The sequence below is a fragment of the Drosophila serrata genome, unplaced genomic scaffold (assembly GCF_035046125.1).
Source record: "Drosophila serrata isolate PLE 108 unplaced genomic scaffold, ASM3504612v1 contig_155, whole genome shotgun sequence".
NCBI classification, from domain to species: domain Eukaryota; kingdom Metazoa; phylum Arthropoda; class Insecta; order Diptera; family Drosophilidae; genus Drosophila; species Drosophila serrata.
The window spans coordinates 43,831-61,880 of record NW_028257053.1 but is presented as its reverse complement, the minus strand read 5'-3'; the positions used below and the strand labels follow the sequence as shown (position 1 = coordinate 61,880).

Below are 18,050 nucleotides of genomic sequence, written 5' to 3'. Positions count from 1 at the left end.
TTCGGCAATTTGCTTGCGCACAGGAAGACCAGCAGACAATCCCAGTTCTCTGTGGATACTTGGGAGAGCGGTTAAAAACCCCTGAATCGTAGACTGACTCCTTTAGAGCTTCACCAGACTCTTGAGAAATGTAACTCAAGTTAAAAAGGAGCTTGAGTTGGCTGTTGACTAGAAGTCACTTGTTTTGGAACCGGTCTTGAAGCGCCTCCCACGCCGAAGCGAAACTGTCATTTGTCAGCGGGGATTTTACCACAATGGCCTTGGCTTCGCCACTCGTCTTCGTGAGAAGATGAAACAGCTTCTCGACCGTGGTCAGCCTGGGGTTATTAACATAAACTGGGGGTTGAGAGGGAGCTGGAACGGTAGGAGGCGTTACCCTTTCTAGGGTCTCACCAATTTGTTCCGCACATGCCTCATATACAGAATAGCAATAATCATATTTCGATTGCAGCAGAAGCAATGTGCTGAGGGATCCTTCAAAGGCAATTAAATCGGAGCGGATATCATATTCCTTCTCAACTTTTTCCCATAAGGCTCGCACTTGTTGGAGGCGTACTTATAGAGTACGTACTTATAGAGCTACGGTGTAGCTTGACCAGGAGTGGTAATCTATGCTTCAAAGAGGCTTACGCGATCGCTGACCGCAATGAATTTGTGGAAAGCAGCGGTTGCTGGCGTTGACTGGTCGGAGGATGCAATCTTTTTGCTGATTGCGCGTGTCTCCCTTAGGAATTCACTCACGGAAGTAGAGGGATTCTTAAGCTAATTTGCAAGCGACGATTCGCTGGATGCTTTCGCCAATGGATGGGAAATCACAATCCTTTGAACTTGTCGACGGAAGATCTCTTCCTTGAGACGTGGACAACGCGGTTCTTCCCTTGAGACTTGCGGACTTGGGAGCCGGTACCGGAGGTGATGGGAAGGCTTTGGGATCTTTTCCTGGCGCAGATGTCGATTTCTAGTTTCCCACGATGGGCATGCTCAAATATGCCCTGAAGAAATCGAGACCGACTAGCTGACGCATCGCCAAACAGGATAAGGGAACTGCGACAAGGCCTGTACTAAGATAAAGAACCCAGTCCGAATCTCAATTCGAAGAAAGCTTAGAATAGTCTCCCTCACTGGTACAATAGTTAAAAAAAAAATAAAATTAGCTAAAATGTGGCCACCAGTGCTAGCTCAAAAACTACAACAAAAATATATCTAACCTCGATACAAATGTGCCAAAAGAAACAAAAACAAACAAAAAAGAGAACTTAACTTTCCTTTTTATAAAAACAATGAAATTAGATACAAACCCAAAAAATGTTAGCCAAATGAAACAAATTGATATTTTGTATAATAAATAAAAAAAATAGTAGCAGACAATCGGGTAAACATGGTGGGAATCAGCTAGAATGGCGTAAAGTTACCTAAAAAATAGCTTTAAAAATTAGCTAAAATCCAAAATATGAAGAGAGACAACAAAAAAAATATTTAAAACTTTTCTAGTCAAGCTAATTAGCTATATAGTATATAGGCCTATAATTAGCTATAGGCCTATGGAGCGGATTACATGATAATTGATTGCAGGCGACAGCCCTGACTCGACTTTAGCTTCCGGAATACGACGGATGATCGCAGAACGGATTTGAGCACGGAAACCAAAAAACAAAAATAAAAACGCCAACCAACGAGAAAAGAAATAGCGCCAAAACAAACTAGCTATAAGGTCGTGTAGGTCGTTACGCAGTAATTTAAAAAAATAAATAAAATTCGGATAATTTTAAATCCTCGGTTCTCGGAATTTATTTCATTAAAGTTGTAGGTGGGGCGGATTTTGTCTCGTCGGCACTGTTCGGCTGCTCAGTTACTGTGAATTGTAGGAGTGCAGGTGCTTGTTTACGCTCTAGGCACAAAGAGGAGACCAAAAAAATGACAAATAATTTCTTGGTATGCGGGCGTGTATGTATGTATGTAATAGTTGTGGAGATCGATGCTCAGCGCATAATAGCCAGAAGATTATCCAAAATATGTATGTATGTTGCTGCTCAGCTCAGAATAGTACGAAGCTTGCCCAATATATGTATGTATGTAAATAAATTGGTATTTCTTTGATATAAATAAAAAAGGGTTTAATTTGTGCGGATGAAATATTGTATATTTTTTATTTTTTAAATCGAGTGGATAAAATATGGTATATTTTTTTTTTACTTTGTGTATATTTATGTATTTATATATATAAAAATGCTCTGTTCGTGTCTACTTCCTTTATAGACTTGAAAAGTTTTGAACCGTTTAAGCCCAAATTTTGACACAACACGCGTTGAGGTTCCAACTCGGTTATTGTATACTTTTGATGTTGATAGCTTATCTGCGTTTGCGAATATATCAGTTTTTTTCGCGTTTCCCCGTTCCCCTACTGCTGCGCCCTCTACAGGCAGCCAGCTGAATCGAAGCATTTCCTGTCAAACATTCCTAAAATATTGAAACAAGAAATAGGAGATTAAAATTTTATATTTTTGTTCAGTTTCAGTAAGAAACGAATTCAAGCCACCCAAGAAGTCGAGTTTGGGTCGTCGTACTCGCAATACAGAAGAAAAAAGACGTAAGATTACGAATACGACTGACGAAGAACGGGCCTCCATCCGAGAGACTGAGCGGGTGATAGCAATGCAGATGGACAACGCGGAATCAGCAGAAAGACGAGCAGATAGTTGGCAGTCGCATTCTGCAGTAATCGATTTGATTCACTCTCAAAATAATTAACGCGACAGGGCAAGGGTAGCTGAAGCGCGTTTAAAGCTTGCAGAAGATCAAAATCTGCAATACAATCGTCTTGCATTCCGATATAATACAACTGTTGAATCGAATAGAATCGCAATGTCGTTATTGGCCGGATGCATCAGGTGTGCACATACTGTCAGGCTCTCAAATTCAAAAACGAACCAAAAGGATTGTGTTGCGCTTTCGGGAAAGTGAAATTGCCTCAACTTGAAGCACACCCAGAGCCTCTGCACTCTCTGTTCGCTGCATCTACTGCTGAATCGAAGCATTTCCTGTCGAATATTAGGAAATACAACTCTTGCTTCCAAATGACGTCATTTGATGGCAATTCATGCCAACTTTTAAAATCAAAGGACAAATCTATCACAAAGCAGGTTCCCTGCTTCCGTTCCTAGACAGCGAACACAAATTTCTTCAAATGTACTTCATTGGTGATCATGGAGATGAAGTAGATGCACGTTATGGAATCAATACCTCGCTGAAGAGGCACATTATTTCGCAGCTACAGAAGCTTTTTCACTAAAGGAACAATTTGGTGCGTTTGTTCAAAACAGCAATCGATATGATGCCTTCGGATACCCATAAAATTGTCATTCATGCAGACAAAACGCCTGCAGGAGAACATATCAGGAGATATAATTCTCCAACTATAGACGAAGTGGCAATTGTCATAGTCCGGGATCAGTTCCAACCTCGAGATATTATTCTCCATCGACGAAACGATCGATTGGTAAACGTCGCAGAAACTCACCGTTGTTACGATGCTTTGCAGTATCCACTCATCTTCTGGGATGGTGCCGATGGATACCATTTCAATGTGAGGATGGTAGATCCAGTCAATGGTGTAGAAACGAATAAAAAGTGCAGCGCGATGAACTTTTACTCATACCGATTAATGGTTCGGAGGACCGAAGACTATCATATATTGAAATGTCGTCACTTGTCGATATGTATGCAAAAATTGAAACAGAACATTTGCTGATCCACCGATTGAATCAGACGAAACTTCGGTCCGAGGAATATATCCATTTGCAGGATGCTGTGATGAATGACCATAATACAACCAACGTTGTAAAGCTCACGATTTTGCCATCCTCATACATAGGTAGTCCACGCCACATGAAGGAATATGCTCAAGATGCCATGGCATATGTTCGTTGCTACGGCCGTTCAGACTTATTTATCACCTGCAATCCAGCTTGGGACGATATAGTGCAGCTGATGTTTCCTGGACAATCGTCTAAGGATAGGCATGACATCACAGCCCGTGTTTTCAGACAAAAGCTGAAGTCACTGATGGATTTCAATGTGAAACATGGAGTTTTTGAATCTGTGCGGTGCTGGATGTATTCAGTAGAATGACAGAAGAGAGGATTGCCGCATGCGCACGTACTGATTTGTCTGTATGATAAAATTAATCCAGACGAAATTGACGATGTGATATGCGCTGAGATTCCCCGGGCACAGGTCGATACGGATTTGCATGCAGTTGTCATCAAGAACATGATCCATGGCCCATGTGGTACCCTCAACCCAAGTTCACCATGCATGGTAGACGGGAAGTGTTCCAAGCGATATCCTCGAGCATTTGCAGCCAACACCGTAACAGGAGAAGATGGATATCCTCTGTATAGGAGACTGTCAACTGAAGATGGCGGGACTTCGGGAACTTTAAACATGAGAATTGGTGATATTGTCAAAATCATACAAAGCGCACATCAACGTAGAATATTGCAATTCCGTGAAATCGATTAAATATATCTGCAAGTACGTGAATAAAGGCAGCGATATGGCAGTTTTTGGTGTTTAGGCAGAAAATGGTGACAGCAATGCAGTACGAGTTGTCGATGAAATCTCTGAATACCACGCTGGAAGATACATAAGCAGCAACGAGGCTGCATGGCGAATTTTTTCGTTCCCAATTCATGAACGCTATCCAGCTGTAGTTCACTTGGCAGTCCATTTGGAGAATGGTCAACGTGTCTATTTCACAGAACTAAATGTGCAAGAAAGAGTCCTGAATCCGCCTGCGACTGCCGTCTTCATCTTATGCCAGGAAGATGCTTTTGCCATAACCTTGATGTATTCAGAAGTGTTCTCTTATTACACGTGCAATGCCACTAAAAAAGTGTTCGCGCGACGAAAACGAGGCGAGCCCGTCGAAGGACAACCTGGCATCATCAAAGAGAATACAATCGGTAGACTCTATACAGTGCATCCTAATCAAGATGAATGTTTCTTTCTTCGCATGCTGTTGGTGAATGTGACCGGTCCCAGGTCTTTCCAGTATTTGAAAAATCTCAACGGCATCACTAATGCGTGCAACCACAATATGCCACAGAGAAACGTGGCAGGGTACAGCTAGTATAGGTATAATTTTATTAAAAAGTTATGTTTGTGCATATAGTGAATTTTTTTTTGTATATTCGACTTTATTCATGTTATTTTAGATTGAAAAAAAAAACCTAAATTAACATAAATGCTTATAACTAGAAACCGTGCAAGGACCCTTATTGCGCGGTACGGCCACAAAGCAATGCTTCGCAAAATTGTCGGCCTCTTAGCCCGTCTGCTCCCTTCTACCCCTCTCCAGCACTCTAAGAGCCTTCAGCCCCTTGAGAGAGAAAGCCGCAGCGGCACCTGCGTATCCACCCCGAGCGATGTCCGCTCAATACCTGGGTCAGGTAGAAATCCACATGTCCATGCCTCTATGTTAGGGATCAGCCTGAGCAACCATCGCCCTTTGGACGAGGCGTTCTACTTCGCTTGCCAGCTCTCGTAGCTCCTTCTTCTGGCCGCGCTTTTCGCCGCGGCCTTAGTTCTCCTTCTGGTCCTTCATGTCCTCGCAGCGCATACCGAATCTCAGCCTTCTCACGGACCAGCTCCCTCAGGGGGACCATGCCGGCGATCACCAGAACGGCGTAGTCCGAGACCGTCCTGAATGCGCTTGCCACCCTAACAACGCACAGTCTGTAAGTGCCCCCTATACCCCGGATATACGACTTCGTCTAGGCTGCTTATGCCCACACCGGCACCGCATATAGGATCTGAGAAGCTACGACGCTCGTCAGCAGCTTTCTGGTGATCTGCTTGGACCCTCTTGTGTTGAGCAGTAGGCGGGCGAGACTTCCTGCCGTCCCACTGGCCTCCTTCTGGGCATACTCCAGGTGCTCCCTGAATGATAGCCGTATATTTAATCGCTCTCTGCGATCTAATCACGGCTCCACCGACACGGATCTCGGCTGTTTTCACCGCTTTCCAACTCGAGATCAGGACTGCCACAGTTTTATACACCGCTAGTTCCAGGCCAGCGCTCGTAAGCCATGCCTAGATTGATCCGATCGCTTCATTCGCCAAGTCCTCCGCTGCGGTGCGATCCTTGGCGATTACGACCACTGCCACGTCATCAGCGAACCCGACAACGGTAGTGTCACTGGGCATTGGGAGTCGCAGAACCCCGTCATACATGCAACCCATAGCTGACGCCACTGAGAGCGCTCTCTTACTAAAGTAGTTCCTAACTACTTTTAGTAACTTTCAGAGCGCACAGATCCAAAAACTCCATGTTTCACAATGAAATCCATCAGTGACTTGAGCTTTTGTCTGAAAACACGGGCTGTGAAGTCATGCCTATCCCTAGACGATTGTCCAGGAAATATCAGCTGCAGTATCTCGTCCCAAGCTGGATTGCAGGTGATAAATAAGTCTGAACGGCCGTAACAACGAACATATGCCATGGCATCTTGAGCATATTGCTGCATGTGGCGTGGACTACCTATGTATGAGGATGGCAAAATCGAGAGCTTTCCAACGTTGGTTGTATTATGGTCATTCATCACAGCATCCTGCAAATGGATATATTCCTCGGACCGAAGTTTCGTCTGATTCAATCGGAGGATAAGCAAAGGTTCTGTTTCAAATTTTGCATACATAACGACAATGTACTGATAAAACAAGTGACGACATTTCGCAAACGCAGATAAGCTATAAACATCAAAACTAGACAATAACCGAGTTGGAACCTCAACGCATGTTGTGTCAAAATTTGGGCTTAAACGGTTCAAAACTTTTCAAGTCTATAAAGGAAGTAGACACGAACAGAGCATTTTTATATATATAGATACATAAATATACACAAAGTAAAAAAAAATATACCATATTTTATCCACTCGATTTAAAAAATAAAAAATATACAATATTTCATCCGCACAAATTAAACCCTTTTTTATTTATATCAAAGAAATACCAATTTATTTACATACATACATATATTGGGCAAGCTTCGTACTATTCTGAGCTGAGCAGCAAACCCTACATATTTACACACTTACATACATATATTGGGCAAGCTTCGCGCCACATCTATGACATACACACGCCTTCATAAGGGCATATCGAGCAATTATTTTTTATTTTCTTCGCTCTTTGCGCCTAGAGCTTGCACAAGCACTTGCATTCATACATTCAACAGTGACCGAGTATCCGAACTGTGCCGACATATACATAGCTAATACCGGCGTATAGTTAATTCCATTAGCTTGACGACAAAAGTTTTAAATATATATTTTTTTTTTGTCTCTGTTCCTATTTTGGTTTTTAGCTAATTTTAAATGCAATTTTTTAGCTCTTGCCACCGTTTTTAGCCGATTGTCTTTAACTTTTTTTTATATTTATTAAAAAAAAGATCAATTTTTTTTTTTTTCATTTGGCTAATATATTTTTTTGGGTTTCAAGCTAATTTCTTCGCTTTTAAAAAAAGGAAGGTTTTTTTTTTTCATTTGGCACATTTCTTACTGATGTTTTTTTTTAGCTAGCACATTTCAGCTGTTTTTTAGCTAATTTTTTTTGTTTAACTATTGTACCAGTGATTGAGGCTTTTCTAAGCTTTCTTTGAATTGAGATTCGGACTGGGTGGTTCATCCTAGTACAGGCCTTGCGCAGTTACTTTATCCTGTTTGGCACGCGCAGTCAGCAAAAAAAATGGCATCCTCCAATGAGCCAACGACCGCTCTTTGAAGCAAAGATCAATACTCCTGGTCTTTGTTCTCTGTCTTCGCATACATTACAAATACTGGGAAATATTACAAATATTGGGAAAAGTTTAAAAAGAGTATGAGACTTGCTCCGACTTAATTTCCCTAGAAGGATCCCTCAGCACATTGACTCTGCTGAAAATATAAGGCATATGCAACATAAAACAGTGAGACCGTAGAAAGGGTAACGCCTCCAACCGTTCCAGCTCCTAAATTTCGTCCGGTTGTCGTTTACCTCCGTGTGATACGGAAGTTTTCGACGGGGACTACCTCCGATGGCCCACTTTCAGGGACTTGTTCCCAGGCTGACGCCGGTCGAGAAGTTATTTCATCTCCTCACGAACACAAGTGGCGAAGCAAAGGTCATTGTCTCAAAAACCCCGCTAACAGATGACGGTTTCGCATCGGCGACTTCTAGTCAACAGTCAACTCAAGCTCCTTTAAATTTCAGTTCCATTTCTCAAGAATCTGATCAAGCTCTAAAGGAGGTTCAGTCCACGATTCAGGGGTGTTTAACAGCGCTCCCAAATATCCACAGAACAGGGATTGTCTGCTGGTCTTCCTGTGCGCGAGCAAACTGCAAAAGGTAACACTGTCCTTATGGGAAACGTTCCCTCACTGCGAAATTCGAAATACCAGCTTGGGAGGAAATGAACACCTTCCTGAATGAGAGGTATCGGACATTAGATATGATGATAGGATATGAAACCGATTCAGACAGTTCCTAAAGGGCTTCAGTCTTTCGAGACAAAGGTTAGCACCAAACAAAGACTATACAGTTTACAAGATGCCTCACGACCATACATTCGTTTTGCAAGATGGGACTAATTTTTTGGTTCAAACGACCATGGCGCTCTCCCTGCTCTCACAAAGTTGAGAGCTTAAAAATCTAAAAAAAGAATGCGTTTGCATGTCTGAGTAAACACAGAACCCTGCAGTACCACATTTCTGCAGTACCACATGTCTTCAATAGGTCACTGTCATCAACAGGCATCAAAGCGCCGACTGCGACTTCTACCGACGATACAGTTACGACGGTAGTCTAGAAGGCAGTAGTCGGCAGGACCACGGCCCGGCCGTTGATGAATTGTTGTTGAATCATCGATGAATTGTTGATGAATGCTGATGAATTTGTTGATGAATCATTGAATAATTGTTGATGAATTGTTGTTGAAGACAGCCTAGGACATGCCCATTTTTTAAATTCATCAACATTTTATATGGCCATTAATTGATGAATCAGTAACGACACCGCCTTCACTGTTGATGAATCGTTGATTTATTACTGATGAATGGTACTGCTTTGTTTGTTCCCTACAAGTACGTAAGTGTGCGTGAATATGTGTGTGCTTCTGTTCGCAAGCGCATCGACGAAAAATTTAAATTTTATACTTATATTTTATATAGGTAGAGAGGGTAAAGAGAATGGCAGCAGAAAAAGCTGATCTCAAACATGTATTGGACTGTTTTTGTATACATGTGCATATCGATGTGTTTTTATGCCCTTGAAGAGGGTATTATAATTTCAGTCAGAAGTTTGCAACGCAGTGAAGGAGGCACCTCCGACTATATAAAGTATATATATTCTTGATCAGGATCAACAGCCGAGTCGATCTAGCCATGTCCGTCTGTCCGTCTGTCCGTCTGTCCTTCTGTCCGTCTGTCCGTCTGTCCGTTTCTACGCAAACTAGTCTCTCAGTTTTGAAGCTATCTGAATGAAACTTTGTAGTTAGCCTTCTATATACTCTCACTCGTATATATGTCGGAACGGGCCGGATCGGACGACTATATCACATAGCGGCCATAGGACTGATCGAAAAATTTTTACAAAAAAATTTTTAACGTTTTCAGTTTTCAATAGAATTGGATCAAATTTGAGATATAGCCATTTTACTATACTCTACAATTTTGCATAAAATTTTATGAAAATCGGACTAATATATCATATAGCTCCCATAGGAACGATCGAGAAATTAATACAATTAAATTTATAACCTTTTCAGTTTTCAACTGATTTTCATCAAATTTTAGGTATAGGCATTTAATTTAAGTCTTAAATTTTGTGGTAAATTTCATGAAAATCGGACGACTATATCATATAGGTGCCATACAAACGACTGTTTGATGTGGAGGAAAAATGCAAATCAGTGAATGTAAAACTGCAAATATAATATGTATAGGTGAATGAAATGAAAGCAGGTATTACTTCATTGTTTTTTAACACAAAGATATATAATTTGTATTGTATGGTTTTTTATTCATAGAAGTTCTATCTGCAAGGGTATATAAACTTCGGCGTGTCGAAGTTAGCTTCCTTTCTTGTTTTTATTTATTATACAAAATATCAATTTGTTTCATTTGGCTAACATTTTTTGGGTTTGTATCTAATTTCATTGTTTTTATAAAAAGGAAAGTTAAGTTCTCTTTTTTGTTTGTTTTTGTTTCTTTTGGCACATTTGTATCGAGGTTAGATATATTTTTGTTGTAGTTTTTGAGCTAGCACTGGTGGCCACATTTTAGCTAATTTTATTTTTTTTTTAACTATTGTACCAGTGAGGGAGACTATTCTAAGCTTTCTTCGAATTGAGATTCGGACTGGGTTCTTTATCTTAGTACAGGCCTTGTCGCAGTTCCCTTATCCTGTTTGGCGATGCGTCAGCTAGTCGGTCTCGATTTCTTCAGGGCATATTTGAGCATGCCCATCGTGGGAAACTAGAAATCGACATCTGCGCCAGGAAAAGATCCCAAAGCCTTCCCATCACCTCCGGTACCGGCTCCCAAGTCCGCAAGTCTCAAGGGAAGAACCGCGTTGTCCACGTCTCAAGGAAGAGATCTTCCGTCGACAAGTTCAAAGGATTGTGATTTCCCATCCATTGGCGAAAGCATCCAGCGAATCGTCGCTTGCAAATTAGCTTAAGAATCCCTCTACTTCCGTGAGTGAATTCCTAAGGGAGACACGCGCAATCAGCAAAAAGATTGCATCCTCCGACCAGTCAACGCCAGCAACCGCTGCTTTCCACAAATTCATTGCGGTCAGCGATCGCGTAAGCCTCTTTGAAGCATAGATTACCACTCCTGGTCAAGCTACACCGTAGCTCTATAAGTACGTACTCTATAAGTACGCCTCCAACAAGTGCGAGCCTTATGGGAAAAAGTCGAGAAGGAATATGATATCCGCTCCGACTTGATTGCCTTTGAAGGATCCCTCAGCACATTGCTTCTGCTGCAATCGAAATATGATTATTGCTATTCTGTATATGAGGCATGTGCGGAACAAATTGGTGAGACCCTAGAAAGGGTAACGCCTCCTACCGTTCCAGCTCCCTCTCAACCCCCAGTTTATGTTAATAACCCCAGGCTGACCACGGTCGAGAAGCTGTTTCATCTTCTCACGAAGACGAGTGGCGAAGCCAAGGCCATTGTGGTAAAATCCCCGCTGACAAATGACAGTTTCGCTTCGGCGTGGGAGGCGCTTCAAGACCGGTTCCAAAACAAGTGACTTCTAGTCAACAGCCAACTCAAGCTCCTTTTTAACTTGAGTTACATTTCTCAAGAGTCTGGTGAAGCTCTAAAGGAGTCAGTCTACGATTCAGGGGTTTTTAACCGCTCTCCCAAGTATCCACAGAGAACTGGGATTGTCTGCTGGTCTTCCTGTGCGCAAGCAAATTGCCGAAGGTCACCCTGTCCTTATGGGAACAGTCCCTCTCTTCGAAACCTGTAATACCAACTTTGGAGGAAATAAACACTCATAATAAAATCGGACATTTGAGGCCATCGAGGATAGGAAACTGATTCAGATAGTTCCAAAAAAGCTTTAATCCTTCAAGACAAAGGTTAGCACCAAACAGAGAGGGTGTGACTTATGCTCCAAGGAGCATCATCCAAATGTCAGTCGACGCGACTATGCAACTATGTCTGAATTGTTTCGCGAGAGGCCATCAGCTTCGTGATTGGTCAAGCACAAACAGCTGTTTTACTTGTAAGGGGAGGCATCATACGCTGCTGCATCGCGGCCCCTAAGCTCCCACCATGCGAGTTCTACCTCGCCCACTGCACCCTCCAGACCCTCCAGCCGTAATGCATCTACGAGCACATCAACAGAGCAAAATTACTTCGCCTTCGGGACCACAGCCGTTCTGCTGGGCACGAAGTGTGCCATTTGGGTACGAAATACCAAGGACGAGCCATAATAGACTCGGGATCAGAGGCGACGTTCATTTCCGAGCGTCTATTCAAGATTATTAAGTTGACATTCCGCAACATCCAAACTCAAGTCCCCGACTTTGAAAACGGCTAAGCCAATCGGTTTCGGCAAAGTCAACGAGACTTTAAAATTTTGCAGTACGCTCCCCTACCAAACCGGGTCTACAATTATGGGGCCAATCTCATAGTTCTCCTACCTACTATCTTCCACATCGTTCGGTATTTAAACCCGATGACACGTCGGCGTTCGCATTGTATTTAACGCCTCCGATCCGTCTGCAAATGGAACCAGCTTAAATAATATTCTTCATGCAGGCCGAGTCCTGCAATACGATTTAACTATCCAGATTCAGAAATGGCGGTACTTCCAATACGTATTTAGTGAAGACATCACAAAAATAATCCGTCAAATCTGGGTCGATCCGAAGCATATGCCTTTTTAAAGAATTTGTGTTCCGAAATAAGGAAGGGGATATCCGAGACTTCGAGTTGCAAACGGTTACCTTTGGTGTCAACTGCGCGCCTTTCCTCGCGATTCGAGTGCTGCAACAGCTAGCAGATGAGATCCAAAGGCCATTTCCAAAGGCCAGCCGAATTATAAAACAGAATATATATGGCTCCATAAACGAAGCCCATGCCTCAATCCAAGAGTTACAAGAGATACTTAAGTCCGCGTGTTTTCCGTTAAGGAAGTGGACTGTCAACCACATGAGCATCTTGGAGTATATTCCAGTCGAGCCCCTCCTTCATAGCGAGCTCCTCGACATCGATGCCGAAAGTATGAATTCTATTGGCCGTCAGCCGATAGGGTGCACAGGGGGATCAACGGATGACTGTGCCATCTGCCGTAACTGTGTACACCATTGGTAGTGCGACTATACTCTCCAAGCGAGGGCGGCTGGAAGCAGGTCCCCAGTCGAGGCTCGACCGGGGATGCTGACCAATTGAAGTCGGGCGGACCTTCGCAAGTCTTAAAACAGTCTCCCATCAAGTCCGGTGTGTGCTGCGGCTGAGGGGTTAATCCAGCTGTGTCTGCATGGAGCCTTCCCAGGGCCAAGCAACACTGGGTCGTAAGTTGCCTTGCCGCAGCTTTGGGCCGAAGCTGCGGTCGACCCTTATTCAAAGCCCAAAACCCCTTCTGGCTCGCTGCGCTTGCCGGGACGAGCAATGCGGGCGTTCATGAAATGCAATGAATACATCAAACCGAGCTTTGGAACTCCCGGGAGAGGATAAGCCCCAAAAACTGTCAACAAAGGACGAGAAGGAGATGCTGAGGCCGAGATTGGTCGCGGCATCTCACATTGTATCGGAGGCCGACGAAGAAGAGTCGCAATCCGAGGGGAGGGCGAGTGGCACTCCCCAATCGAAACACACAGGTGGGGTTCAGCTGGGCACCACCTCAGAGACGGCGAAAATTTCTCACCATCAGAGACGAGCAAGGGTCAATAGAGCCCGCTTCCTTCTCGGCAAGATAGCCAAGAACGAGGCTGAGGGCAAGACCGACCCTTGGGATGCCGAGGACAAGGCCAAATTCCTTGCGGAGATCGCGGAATTCGAGCAATACAAAGCGGCAAACCCGACGGCGTTCCAGCCCTCGAAGGCGAAGCGAATTCGCTCACAGGAAGTGAGCGAAAGCGCACCTAAGAAAGCGAAGGACCCACAGGGTCCGCGAGCGACTAACTTTGTCAGCAAGGCAAATAAATTTAGCGAGGTGGCCAGAGACAATCTGGCTATGGCTCTGGTGGACGGGCTCAATGACGACGGTTGCGTTGTCGGAGAAGTGGGAGGAGGTCGAGGCCAAGTTGACCGACATGGTAACCGACAGGTTGGTTAGCATGCCGACCTGTCCCATCCTCTCCTTCGACTGCGCAGACGTGGTCAGGGGGCACCGGGTCATCAGGTGTGACGACGGGTTCTCTCGAAGCTTCCTGGCGGAGTGTCTGGCTAAGATCAGCGACACATGGGCTGGCCTTAAGATTAGGCTAATCCACGCCAGGGAGATCCCAAGGAGACCCAGAGCTCGCACCTGGTTACCAAAGGGGCAAACCGACCAAGCCAGGGTGATTGCCTGTCTGAGGGCCCAAAACCCAGACATCCATAAAGAGGACTGGACCATCCTCGGAGCTGAACTGGAGATGAAGGTGAGCCAATCTTTTCTCCTGATGATAAACCAGCGCTTTCTGCCTCAGCTGGAGGCCAAAGACCACATGGTCCGGTACGGAATCAGGAAGGCCGAGATAAAGGTCTTCTTGGCCGAGCCGGACGAGATATTGTAGGAGGTCGATGACACCAACAAACTGTTGGATGACATGGTCATCGTCGACAAATCTCCTGACGCCACCCCCACCAACATCGATGTCGAAAATCGTGCAAATTAACCTGAAGCGCAGCTCGCACGCTTTAGCAAAACTCACGATCTTTCTAAGGGAGAGGGATATCGACATCGGTTTGATACAGGAGCCTTGGACCAGGGACGGGCAAGTCGCTGGACTGAGAATCCAAGGTTACACACTACTGTGCACAAACTCGAATGGTAGGTCGAGAGCTTGCATTGTGATAAAGAATCATTTTAATGCATTTCTCTGTCCCAATCTCAGCACACCTGACCTAGCAGTGGCCAGATTCGTGGCGGGGGATGGGAGCGGAGTCACCATATCATAGGCTTACATGGCCCATGACGAGCCGGCCCCGCCTGAGCCGGTAGTCAAGCTGCTGCAATGGGCGGAAGTGATGAAGACGACCCTGGTGCTCGGGTGTGATGCGAATGCGAGGCACGCGCTCGGGGGGAGTTCGGAGACAAACGAAAGAGGTGAGTCACTCTTTGACAATATTCTTTAGAGAAATGTTACGATATGTAATAAGGGTAATACGCCGACTTTCATCTTTCCGAGCAGGGAAAATTTTCAAGGTTGGGAAGAGGTGTTAGATCTCACCTTACAAATAGAACAGAATAATTACAGAGTCTAGAACTGGAAGGTGTCGACAGAACATTCCTTCTTAGATCATAGGTAAATTTTCTTTGAACTAACGACACCAATTAAGAAACAGGTGCCAAGAAGAAACCTCCGTTAGACGGATTGGAACAATTTCAGCGAGATTGTTTAATCTAAAGTGAACGGCAGGAGGATGAAGACAATATCCACTGCAAAGGCACTCGATAAGGAGGTGGATGACCTAACAAATATCCTGAACAACGCCTTCAAAGAGACTTGTAAGCTAACATTTTCGAAGAAGCAAGAAAGTACTTCAACAACAACTATGTAACCCGGGATTGGGGAACATACAAAGAAGCACAAAAAACTTACAAAAAGTAAGTATATAAGGCCAAGAAAGAATTCTGGCAAAACTACTGCGAAGCATTAGAAGGCATAAAGGACACGGCGAGAGTAAGCAAAATTCTTGCCAAGGGGCACATAAGCCCTACCCTGATCAGCAGAGCAGACGGCTCTGATACGACGACAATTTAGGAGTCACTAGAGCTACTAGTTGACACCCACTTCCCAGGAAGCCAAAGAGTGAGCTCAGAACCCGAGGAGGGAACGAACGCTCAAATGGACACGCCTACGAAAGACATCATTACCACTGATCGAATTCAGTGGGCAATAGATTCTTTTGACTCCTGTGGAGGGAGGCAAAAGTCATTTTTATACCGAAACCGTGCAGAAGTGGGCATGTCCTAGCAATGGATTATAGACCGATAAGTCTCACCTCCTTCGCCCTGAAGACACTATAGAGTTCCTGGACGTCCACATCCGGGAGTCTCTAGAGGGACATAAACTCTCGGATGCGCAGCATGCGTACCGCAAAGGAAAATCAACGGAAACAGTGCTACACGTAGTTGTACATCATGTCGAGAAGACATTCCAACACAAGCAATACACGATGGCAGCCTTCCCAGACATCGAAGGCGCGTTCAACACCGTGAACCCCGAATCTATCCTGGGCTCCCTCAACTTGTTAGGTATTGAGAGAGGCATCAGAGAGTGACAGAACGATGACAGCCGAACTGAGTGGCACTCACCTCACGCGGACTGCGAAGAGAGGCACACCTCAGGGCGGGATATTATCGCCCCTACTGTGGCTCACATATATGAACACCATATTGACAGATCTCAATACGGGTGGATTTAAAACAGGTGCATACACAGACGACGTAGTACTGCTAGTATCAGGACCATACCCTGACGTTATTAGCGAAATAATGACGGGTGCGCTAGGTCAAATAAATAAATGGGTAAAAACCTGCAGACTAAGTAAGAAAGAGCTTATATAAGAGAAAGAGCTTATGCTCTTCACACGTAGAACTAAGATACCACCCTTCAACATGCCCAGTATAAACGACATGGAGCTAAAACTAGCGGATCGAGCGAAGTATCTAGGAGTAGTTCTGGATAAAAAGCTCTCATGGAAAGAAAACATTGCAGAAAGAGTAGGGAAAGCAAGCATTTCATTTCACTCCTGCAGGAAAATTTTTGGGAAGAAATGGGGACTGCACCCAAAGATAATTTTATGGCTCTACACAGCAGTTGTACGGCCAATACTAACATACGGAGCCCTAGTAAGGTGGCCGGCACTAACTAGCGCTTACAACAGAACGAAGCTGACAAGGATACAACGGACAGCGAGTGCGGGGGCCGTGGGTGCATTGCGCTCATGCCCCGCAGCTGCTCTCAACGCTATCCTGAATATAATGCCGATTGAACTGTTCGTGAAGGACATTGCAGCACAGAGCGCAGTAAGACTGAAGGCAAGCAATTGCTGGAGGGAATAAGGCGCCGGGCACGGCAAGATCCTTGGGAGCAGCGGCATTAACATAGACGTTAAGACCGACTACATGATCGCGGAGATGAACTTCGAGAACGCATTCTCGACCTCATACCCATCAAGGGAAGACTGGAGTAGTGGCAAAGTAGTAGTGGAGAATCAGGTGTCCCTCTACACCGATGGCTCAAAAATGAGCTGCGGCGTAGGGTGTGGGATCTACGCTGAAATTTGGGGAATTGAAAGGGCTTTCAATCTCTCTAACTCAGCGACGGTCTTTCTGGCTGAGTTACTAGCCAAAAGGGAAGCAGTCGAACTTTCCTTAAGGCAGGACCTCAGGGCCAACAGAGTACGAATCTACTCGGATAGCCAAGCGGCTATATAATCCCTAGCTGCCGTGAAAACGAACTCACGACTAGTGGCAGAATGCAAGAAGGCCCTTAATAGCCTTGCTGACAAAAGTCAGGTACGTTAACATGGGTGCCGGGACAAAACGAGATCCCAGGAAATGAGAAGGCAGACGAACTAGCCCGTGCAGGCTCGGCAGGCCTAAGTTCAGACTTCGAAATACCAATCTCCCTAACGCGATCCAGACAAGGATCCATGACCACTTTAAGCAGATAGGTAATAAAGAATGGCAAAGTAAGAGCGATAACAGAAGGTCAAGGGAATGTTGGCCGAGGTACGACAAGAAACGAACCAGTGAACTGCTATCTAATAGCAAGCGGGATATTAGCAGGTTCATGGCACTCACCACGAGACATTGGGCGATCCGTTCGCACGCAATGAAGTTGGGACTGCCATATAATGCAATCTGTAAAAGCTGTAAGCAACCTACAGAGCAAGAGACACCGGAACATCTGCTCTGCTTCTGCCCAGCACTAAACCACATCAGACTTCACCACTTTGGTGCCTACCAGATGGAGTCACTGGGAAGTATAGGAAAGCTGAAAGTTTCGTAGCAGTTTCGAGGTTTTTTCCCAAATTGCGAGGTTATTTAATCCTGCTGGATGTCTTGCTCCATTCATCGTGCGCTCCAAAATCATCATGCTGCAAGATCTAAGCTGGGACGATACGCTTCCTAGCGAAATGATTCAGAGGTGGCGATCGTTCCTCCTTGAATATTCCGACCTCAGCCAGATCCGTGTTCCGAGATGGGTCCAGTATCAGCCAGATATAAAAGTTGAGTACCATGGCTTCTGCGATGCGTCACTAAGCAAATGAGCTCCACATAGCTTCAGTTTAGGAATTGTCTTGACTCTACTCTTGCTAGCTTTTATATTTACA

The 18,050-nt window shown here is 44.6% G+C and overlaps 1 long non-coding RNA gene and 1 pseudogene across 1 annotated transcript in view; both read left to right on the top strand.

Moving 5' to 3' along the window:
• Window positions 1–18,050, top strand: part of LOC147644567 (uncharacterized) — a 91,219-nt gene that overhangs the window by 64,367 nt on the left and 8,802 nt on the right. The window lies entirely within an intron of this gene.
• On the top strand, window positions 12,711–14,380 carry LOC147644568 (uncharacterized; annotated as a pseudogene).